The following is an 11,317-nucleotide window of genomic DNA, read 5'->3' on the forward strand; positions in this document are numbered from 1 at the left end:
ACTGCTTAATGGATTTACTTGAAATTTAGTTTTTTATTGTAAATTAGTAGTATCTTTGAAACAAATTAGCTTAAATAGTCATTGCACTTAAATTAAAGAAAAACACATTTTTGGGTTTTTTCACCAAAATTTAAGTTTCATTTTCAAAATCAAATTGTTTAAAATCTGCTCGATGAAATTTCTTTAAATTTTGATATGATGTTGATATGGGAATTATCTACAAAACAAAACCATTAAAGTAAATAATAGTGCAAAATTGAAAAAAGTTTTCGTACAACGAAATTTTTTTTTATTAAAAAAATATGAATTTTTATTTTCAAAAATCGATTCCTTCAAAACTGCTTAATGGATTTACTTGAAATTTAGTTTTTTATTGTAAATTAGTAGTATCTTTGAAACAAATAAGCTTAAAAAGTCATTGCACTTAAATTAAAGAAAAACACATATTTGGGTTTTTTCACCAAAATTTAAGTTTCATTTTCAAAATCAAATTGTTTAAAATCTGCTCGATGAAATTTCTTTAAATTTTGATATGATGTTGATATGGAAATTATCTACAAAACAAAACCATTAAAGTAAATAATAGTGCAAAATTGAAAAAAGTTTTCATACAACGAAATTTTTTTTTATTAAAAAAATATGAATTTTTATTTTCAAAAATCGATTCCTTCAAAACTGCTTAATGGATTTACTTGAAATTTAGTTTTTTATTGTAAATTAGTAGTATCTTTGAAACAAATAAGCTTAAATAGTCATTGCACTTAAATTAAAGAAAAACACATTTTTGGGTTTTTTCACCAAAATTTAAGTTTCATTTTCAAAATCAAATTGTTTAAAATCTGCTCGATGAAATTTCTTTAAATTTTGATATGATGTTGATATGGAAATTATCTACAAAACAAAACCATTAAAGTAAATAATAGTGCAAAATTGAAAAAAGTTTTCATACAACGAAATTTTTTTTTATTAAAAAAATATGAATTTTTATTTTCAAAAATCGATTCCTTCAAAACTGCTTAATGGATTTACTTGAAATTTAGTTTTTTATTGTAAATTAGTAGTATCTTTGAAACAAATAAGCTAAAATAGTCATTGCACTTAAATTAAAGAAAAACACATTTTTATTTGTTTTTTTCACCAAAATTTAAGTTTCATTTTCAAAACTAAATTGTTTAAAATCTGCTCGATGAAATTTCTTTAAATTTTGATATGATGTTGATATGGAAATTATCTACAAAACAAAAGCATTAAAGTAAATAATAGTGCAAAATTGAAAAAAGTTTTCATACAACGAAATTTTTTTTTATTAAAAAAATATGAATTTTTATTTTCAAAAATCGATTCCTTCAAAACTGCTTAATGGATTTACTTGAAATTTAGTTTTTTATTGTAAATTAGTAGTATCTTTGAAACAAATAAGCTTAAATAGTCATTGCACTTAAATTAAAGAAAAACACATTTTTGGGTTTTTTCACCAAAATTTAAGTTTCATTTTCAAAATTAAATTGTTTAAAATCTGCTCGATGAAATTTCTTTAAATTTTGATATGATGTTGATATGGAAATTATCTACAAAACAAAACCATTAAAGTAAATAATAGTGCAAAATTGAAAAAAGTTTTCATACAACGAAATTTTTTTTTATTAAAAAAATATGAATTTTTATTTTCAAAAATCGATTCCTTCAAAACTGCTTAATGGATTTACTTGAAATTTAGTTTTTTTATTGTAAATTAGTAGTATCTTTGAAACAAATAAGCTTAAATAGTCATTGCACTTAAATTAAAGAAAAACACATTTTTGGGTTTTTTCACCAAAATTTAAGTTTCATTTTCAAAATAAAATTGTTTAAAATCAGCTCGATGAAATTTCTTTAAATTTTGATATGATGTTGATATGGAAATTATCTACAAAACAAAACCATTAAAGTAAATAATAGTGCAAAATTAAAAAAAGTTTTCATACAACGAAATTTTTTTTTATTAAAAAAATATGAATTTTTATTTTCAAAAATCGATTCCTTCAAAACTGCTTAATGGATTTACTTGAAATTTAGTTTTTTATTGTAAATTAGTAGTATCTTTGAAACAAATAAGCTTAAATAGTCATTGTACTTAAATTAAAGAAAAACACATTTTTGGGTTTTTTCACCAAAATTTAAGTTTCATTTTCAAAATTAAATTGTTTAAAATCTGCTCGATGAAATTTCTTTAAATTTTGATATGATGTTGATATGGAAATTATCTACAAAACAAAACCATTAAAGTAAATAATAGTGCAAAATTGAAAAAAGTTTTCATACAACGAAATTTTTTTTTATTTAAAAAATATGAATTTTTATTTTCAAAAATCGATTCCTTGAAAACTGCTTAATGGATTTACTTGAAATTTAGTTTTTTTATTGTAAATTAGTAGTATCTTTGAAACAAATAAGCTTAAATAGTCATTGCACTTAAATTAAAGAAAAACACATTTTTGGGTTTTTTCACCAAGATTTAAGTTTCATTTTCAAAATTAAATTGTTTAAAATCTGCTCGATGAAATTTCTTTAAATTTTGATATGATGTTGATATGGAAATTATCTACAAAACAAAACCATTAAAGTAAATAATAGTGCAAAATTGAAAAAAGTTTTCATACAACGAAATTTTTTTTTATAAAAAAAATATGAATTTTTATTTTCAAAAATCGATTCCTTCAAAACTGCTTAATGGATTTACTTGAAATTTAGTTTTTTATTGTAAATTAGTAGTATCTTTGAAACAAATAAGCTTAAAAAGTCATTGCACTTAAATTAAAGAAAAACACATATTTGGGTTTTTTCACCAAAATTTAAGTTTCATTTTCAAAATCAAATTGTTTAAAATCTGCTCGATGAAATTTCTTTAAATTTTGATATGATGTTGATATGGAAATTATCTACAAAACAAAACCATTAAAGTAAATAATAGTGCAAAATTGAAAAAAGTTTTCATACAACGAAATTTTTTTTTATTAAAAAAATATGAATTTTTATTTTCAAAAATCGATTCCTTCAAAACTGCTTAATGGATTAACTTGAAATTTAGTTTTTTATTGTACATTAGTAGTATCTTTGAAACAAATAAGCTTAAATAGTCATTGCACTTAAATTAAAGAAAAACACATTTTTGGGTTTTTTCACCAAAATTTAAGTTTCATTTTCAAAATCAAATTGTTTAAAATCTGCTCGATGAAATTTCTTTAAATTTTGATATGATGTTGATATGGAAATTATCTACAAAACAAAACCATTAAAGTAAATAATAGCGCAAAATTGAAAAAAGTTTTCACACAACGAAATTTTTTTTTATTAAAAAAATATGAATTTTTATTTTCAAAAATCGATTCCTTCAAAACTGCTTAATGGATTTACTTGAAATTTAGTTTTTTATTGTAAATTAGTAGTATCTTTGAAACAAATTAGCTTAAATAGTCATTGCACTTAAATTAAAGAAAAACACATTTTTGGGTTTTTTCACCAAAATTTAAGTTTCATTTTCAAAATCAAATTGTTTAAAATCTGCTCGATGAAATTTCTTTAAATTTTGATATGATGTTGATATGGGAATTATCTACAAAACAAAACCATTAAAGTAAATAATAGTGCAAAATTGAAAAAAGTTTTCGTACAACGAAATTTTTTTTTATTAAAAAAATATGAATTTTTATTTTCAAAAATCGATTCCTTCAAAACTGCTTAATGGATTTACTTGAAATTTAGTTTTTTTAGTGTAAATTAGTAGTATCTTTGAAACAAATAAGCTAAAATAGTCATTGCACTTAAATTAAAGAAAAACACATTTTTATTTGTTTTTTCACCAAAATTTAAGTTTCATTTTCAAAACTAAATTGTTTAAAATCTGCTCGATGAAATTTCTTTAAATTTTGATATGATGTTGATATGGAAATTATCTACAAAACAAAACCATTAAAGTAAATAATAGTGCAAAATTGAAAAAAGTTTTCATACAACGAAATTTTTTTTTATTAAAAAAATATGAATTTTTATTTTCAAAAATCGATTCCTTCAAAACTGCTTAATGGATTTACTTGAAATTTAGTTTTTTTAGTGTAAATTAGTAGTATCTTTGAAACAAATAAGCTAAAATAGTCATTGCACTTAAATTAAAGAAAAACACATTTTTATTTGTTTTTTCACCAAAATTTAAGTTTCATTTTCAAAATTAAATTGTTTAAAATCTGCTCGATAAAATTTCTTTAAATTTTGATATGATGTTGATATGGAAATTATCTACAAAACAAAACCATTAAAGTAAATAATAGTGCAAAATTGAAAAAAGTTTTCATACAACGAAATTTTTTTTATTAAAAAAATATGAATTTTTATTTTCAAAAATCGATTCCTTCAAAACTGCTTAATGGATTTACTTGAAATTTAGGTTTTTATTGTAAATTAGTAGTATCTTTGAAACAAATAAGCTTAAATAGTCTTTGCACTTAAATTAAAGAAAAACACATTTTTGGGTTTTTTCACCAAAATTTAAGTTTCATTTTCAAAATCAAATTGTTTAAAATCTGCTCGATGAAATTTCTTTAAATTTTGATATGATGTTGATATGGAAATTATCTACAAAACAAAACCATTTAAGTAAATAATAGTGCAAAATTGAAAAAAGTTTTCATACAACGAAATTTTTTTTTATTAAAAAAATATGAATTTTTATTTTCAAAAATCGATTCCTTCAAAACTGCTTAATGGATTTACTTGAAATTTAGTTTTTTATTGTAAATTAGTAGTATCTTTGAAACAAATAAGCTTAAATAGTCATTGCACTTAAATTAAAGAAAAACACATTTTTGGGTTTTTTCACCAAAATTTAAGTTTCATTTTCAAAATCAAATTGTTTAAAATCTGCTCGATGAAATTTCTTTAAATTTTGATATGATGTTGATATGGTTTTCGTACAACGAAATTTTTTTTTATTAAAAAAATATGAATTTTTATTTTCAAAAATCGATTCCTTCAAAACTGCTTAATGGATTTACTTGAAATTTAGTTTTTTTAGTGTAAATTAGTAGTATCTTTGAAACAAATAAGCTAAAATAGTCATTGCACTTAAATTAAAGAAAAACACATTTTTATTTGTTTTTTCACCAAAATTTAAGTTTCATTTTCAAAACTAAATTGTTTAAAATCTGCTCGATGAAATTTCTTTAAATTTTGATATGATGTTGATATGGAAATTATCTACAAAACAAAACCATTAAAGTAAATAATAGTGCAAAATTGAAAAAAGTTTTCATACAACGAAATTTTTTTTTATTAAAAAAATATGAATTTTTATTTTCAAAAATCGATTCCTTCAAAACTGCTTAATGGATTTACTTGAAATTTAGTTTTTTATTGTAAATTAGTAGTATCTTTGAAACAAATAAGCTAAAATAGTCATTGCACTTAAATTAAAGAAAAACACATTTTTGGGATTTTTCACCAAAATTTAAGTTTCATTTTCAAAATTAAATTGTTTAAAATCTGCTCGATGAAATTTCTTTTAATTTTGATATGATGTTGATATGGAAATTATCTACAAAACAAAACCATTAAAGTAAATAATAGTGCAAAATTGAAAAAAGTTTTCATACAACGAAATTTTTTTTTATTAAAAAAATATGAATTTTTATTTTCAAAAATCGATTCCTTTCAAAACTGCTTAATGGATTTACTTGAAATTTAGTTTTTTATTGTAAATTAGTAGTATCTTTGAAACAAATAAGCTTAAATAGTCATTGCACTTAAATTAAAGAAAAACACATTTTTGGGTTTTTTCACCAAAATTTAAGTTTCATTTTCAAAATCAAATTGTTTAAAATCTGCTCGATGAAATTTCTTTAAATTTTGATATGATGTTGATATGGGAATTATCTACAAAACAAAACCATTAAAGTAAATAATAGTGCAAAATTGAAAAAAGTTTTCGTACAACGAAATTTTTTTTTATTAAAAAAATATGAATTTTTATTTTCAAAAATCGATTCCTTCAAAACTGCTTAATGGATTTACTTGAAATTTAGTTTTTTTAGTGTAAATTAGTAGTATCTTTGAAACAAATAAGCTAAAATAGTCATTGCACTTAAATTAAAGAAAAACACATTTTTATTTGTTTTTTCACCAAAATTTAAGTTTCATTTTCAAAACTTAATTGTTTAAAATCTGCTCGATGAAATTTCTTTAAATTTTGATATGATGTTGATATGGAAATTATCTACAAAACAAAACCATTAAAGTAAATAATAGTGCAAAATTGAAAAAAGTTTTCATACAACGAAATTTTTTTTTATTAAAAAAATATGAATTTTTATTTTCAAAAATCGATTCCTTCAAAACTGCTTCATGGATTTACTTGAAATTTAGTTTTTTATTGTAAATTAGTAGTATCTTTGAAACAAATAAGCTAAAATAGTCATTGCACTTAAATTAAAGAAAAACACATTTTTGGGTTTTTTCACCAAAATTTAAGTTTCATTTTCAAAATTAAATTGTTTAAAATCTGCTCGATGAAATTTCTTTAAATTTTGATATGATGTTGATATGGAAATTATCTACAAAACAAAACCATTAAAGTAAATAATAGTGCAAAATTGAAAAAAGTTTTCATACAACGAAATTTTTTTTATTAAAAAAATATGAATTTTTATTTTCAAAAATCGATTCCTTCAAAACTGCTTAATGGATTTACTTGAAATTTAGGTTTTTATTGTAAATTAGTAGTATCTTTGAAACAAATAAGCTTAAATAGTCTTTGCACTTAAATTAAAGAAAAACACATTTTTGGGTTTTTTCACCAAAATTTAAGTTTCATTTTCAAAATCAAATTGTTTAAAATCTGCTCGATGAAATTTCTTTAAATTTTGATATGATGTTGATATGGAAATTATCTACAAAACAAAACCATTTAAGTAAATAATAGTGCAAAATTGAAAAAAGTTTTCATACAACGAAATTTTTTTTTATTAAAAAAATATGAATTTTTATTTTCAAAAATCGATTCCTTCAAAACTGCTTAATGGATTTACTTGAAATTTAGTTTTTTATTGTAAATTAGTAGTATCTTTGAAACAAATAAGCTTAAATAGTCATTCCACTTAAATTAAAGAAAAACACATTTTTGGGTTTTTTCACCAAAATTTAAGTTTCATTTTCAAAATCAAATTGTTTAAAATCTGCTCGATGAAATTTCTTTAAATTTTGATATGATGTTGATATGGGAATTATCTACAAAACAAAACCATTAAAGTAAATAATAGTGCAAAACTGAAAAAAGTTTTCGTACAACGAAATTTTTTTTTATTAAAAAAATATGAATTTTTATTTTCAAAAATCGATTCCTTCAAAACTGTTTAATGGATTTACTTGAAATTTAGTTTTTTTAGTGTAAATTAGTAGTATCTTTGAAACAAATAAGCTAAAATAGTCATTGCACTTAAATTAAAGAAAAACACATTTTTATTTGTTTTTTCACCAAAATTTAAGTTTCATTTTCAAAACTAAATTGTTTAAAATCTGCTCGATGAAATTTCTTTAAATTTTGATATGATGTTGATATGGAAATTATCTACAAAACAAAACCATTAAAGTAAATAATAGTGCAAAATTGAAAAAAGTTTTCATACAACGAAATTTTTTTTTATTAAAAAAATATGAATTTTTATTTTCAAAAATCGATTCCTTCAAAACTGCTTAATGGATTTACTTGAAATTTAGTTTTTTATTGTAAATTAGTAGTATCTTTGAAACAAATAAGCTAAAATAGTCATTGCACTTAAATTAAAGAAAAACACATTTTTGGGATTTTTCACCAAAATTTAAGTTTCATTTTCAAAATTAAATTGTTTAAAATCTGCTCGATGAAATTTCTTTAAATTTTGATATGATGTTGATATGGAAATTATCTACAAAACAAAACCATTAAAGTAAATAATAGTGCAAAATTGAAAAAAGTTTTCATACAACGAAATTTTTTTTTATTAAAAAAATATGAATTTTTATTTTCAAAAATCGATTCCTTTCAAAACTGCTTAATGGATTTACTTGAAATTTAGTTTTTTATTGTAAATTAGTAGTATCTTTGAAACAAATAAGCTTAAATAGTCATTGCACTTAAATTAAAGAAAAACACATTTTTGGGTTTTTTCACCAAAATTTAAGTTTCATTTTCAAAATTAAATTGTTTAAAATCTGCTCGATGAAATTTCTTTAAATTTTGATATGATGTTGATATGGAAATTATCTACAAAACAAAACCATTAGAGTAAATAATAGTGCAAAATTGAAAAAAGTTTTCATACAACGAAATTTTTTTTTATTAAAAAAATATGAATTTTTATTTTCAAAAATCGATTCCTTCAAAACTGCCTAATGGATTTACTTGAAATTTAGTTTTTTATTGTAAATTAGTAGTATCTTTGAAACAAATAAGCTTAAATAGTCATTGCACTTAAATTAAAGAAAAACACATTTTTGGGTTTTTTCACCAAAATTTAAGTTTCATTTTCAAAATTAAATTGTTTAAAATCTGCTCGATGAAATTTCTTTAAATTTTGATATGATGTTGATATGGAAATTATCTACAAAACAAAACCATTAAAGTGAATAATAGTGCAAAATTGAAAAAAGTTTTCATACAACGAAATTTTTTTTTATTAAAAAAATATGAATTTTTATTTTCAAAAATCGATTCCTTCAAAACTGCTTAATGGATTTACTTGAAATTTAGTTTTTTATTGTAAATTAGTAGTATCTTTGAAACAAATAAGCTTAAATAGTCATTGCACTTAAATTAAAGAAAAACACATTTTTGGATTTTTTCACCAAAATTTAAGTTTCATTTTCAAAATCAAATTGTTTAAAATCTGCTCGATGAAATTTCTTTAAATTTTGATATGATGTTGATATGGAAATTATCTACAAAACAAAACCATTAAAGTAAATAATAGTGCAAAATTGAAAAAAGTTTTCATACAACGAAATTTTTTTTTATTAAAAAAATATGAATTTTTATTTTCAAAAATCGATTCCTTCAAAACTGCTTAATGGATTTACTTGAAATTTAGTTTTTTATTGTCAATTATTAGTATCTTTGAAACAAATAAGCTAAAATAGTCATTGCACTTAAATTAAAGAAAAACACATTTTTGGGTTTTTTCACCAAAATTTAAGTTTCATTTTCAAAATTAAATTGTTTAAAATCTGCTCGATGAAATTTCTTTAAATTTTGATATGATGTTGATATGGAAATTATCTACAAAACAAAACCATTAAAGTAAATAATAGTGCAAAATTGAAAAAAGTTTTCATACAACGAAATTTTTTTTTATTAAAAAAATATGAATTTTTATTTTCAAAAATCGATTCCTTCAAAACTGCTTAATGGATTTACTTGAAATTTAGTTTTTTATTGTAAATTAGTAGTATCTTTGAAACAAATAAGCTTAAATAGTCATTGCACTTAAATTAAAGAAAAACACATTTTTGGGTTTTTTCACCAAAATTTAAGTTTCATTTTCAAAATTAAATTGTTTAAAATCTGCTCGATGAAATTTCTTTAAATTTTGATATGATGTTGATATGGAAATTATCTACAAAACAAAACCATTAAAGTAAATAATAGTGCAAAATTGAAAAAAGTTTTCATACAACGAAATTTTTTTTATTAAAAAAATATGAATTTTTATTTTCAAAAATCGATTCCTTCAAAACTGCTTAATGGATTTACTTGAAATTTAGTTTTTTTAGTGTAAATTAGTAGTATCTTTGAAACAAATAAGCTTAAATAGTCATTGCACTTAAATTAAAGAAAAACACATTTTTGGGTTTTTTCACCAAAATTTAAGTTTCATTTTCAAAATCAAATTGTTTAAAATCTGCTCGATGAAATTTCTTTAAATTTTGATATGATGTTGATATGGAAATTATCTACAAAACAAATCCATTAAAGTAAATAATAGTGCAAAATTGAAAAAAGTTTTCATACAACGAAATTTTTTTTATTAAAATTTTTATTTTCAGAAATCGATTCCTTCAAAACTGCTTAATGGATTTACTTGAAATTTAGTTTTTTATTGTAAATTAGTAGTATCTTTGAAACAAATAAGCTTAAATAGTCATTGCACTTAAATTAAAGAAAAACACATTTTTGGGTTTTTTCACCAAAATTTAAGTTTCATATTCAAAATCAAATTGTTTAAAATCTGCTCGATGAAATTTCTTTAAATTTTGATATGATGTTGATATGGAAATTATCTACAAAACAAAACCATTAAAGTAAATAATAGTGCAAAATTGAAAAAAGTTTTCATACAACGAAATTTTTTTTTATTAAAAAAATATGAATTTTTATTTTCAAAAATCGATTCCTTCAAAACTGCTTAATGGATTTACTTGAAATTTAGTTTCTTATTGTAAATTAGTAGTATCTTTGAAACAAATAAGCTTAAATAGTCATTGCACTTAAATTAAAGAAAAACACATTTTTGGGTTTTTTCACCAAAATTTAAGTTTCATTTTCAAAATCAAATTGTTTAAAATCTGCTCGATGAAATTTCTTTAAATTTTGATATGATGTTGATATGGAAATTATCTACAAAACAAAACCATTAAAGTAAATAATAGTGCAAAATTGAAAAAAGTTTTCGTACAACGAAATTTTTTTTTATTAAAATTTTTATTTTCAGAAATCGATTCCTTCAAAACTGCTTAATGGATTTACTTGAAATTTAGTTTTTTATTGTAAATTAGTAGTATCTTTGAAACAAATAAGCTTAAATAGTCATTGCACTTAAATTAAAGAAAAACACATTTTTGGGTTTTTTCACCAAAATTTAAGTTTCATATTCAAAATCAAATTGTTTAAAATCTGCTCGATGAAATTTCTTTAAATTTTGATATGATGTTGATTAGGGTGGGTCAAAAAAATCGAAATTCTTTTTTTTGATTTGGTACTCCGAAAAATCGATTGCTGGACCCCTCTAGAATATACACTCCAAATATGAGCTCTTTATATTAATGGGAAGGTCCTCCGCTTTGCAATTTTCCATTTTTACATCAAGCTTCTACTAAAAAAAAATATTTTTTTTATTAATTGACTTTTTAGCAAATTTCTTTTCAGATTCTTGTAGGAAATTGAACGCTTTACAAAAAAGGCCTAATACACTTTTTTCGTTTATCTAACCGTTGAATAGATATTTGAGGTAAAAAAATCGAGAAAATCTTTAAAAATTCGTTTTTTGGTCTTAATTTTGTAACAAACTGAAAAATTATAATCATCAAACGCGCAAGA

This window comes from Episyrphus balteatus, chromosome 4 (genome assembly GCF_945859705.1).
Source record: "Episyrphus balteatus chromosome 4, idEpiBalt1.1, whole genome shotgun sequence".
NCBI classification, from domain to species: domain Eukaryota; kingdom Metazoa; phylum Arthropoda; class Insecta; order Diptera; family Syrphidae; genus Episyrphus; species Episyrphus balteatus.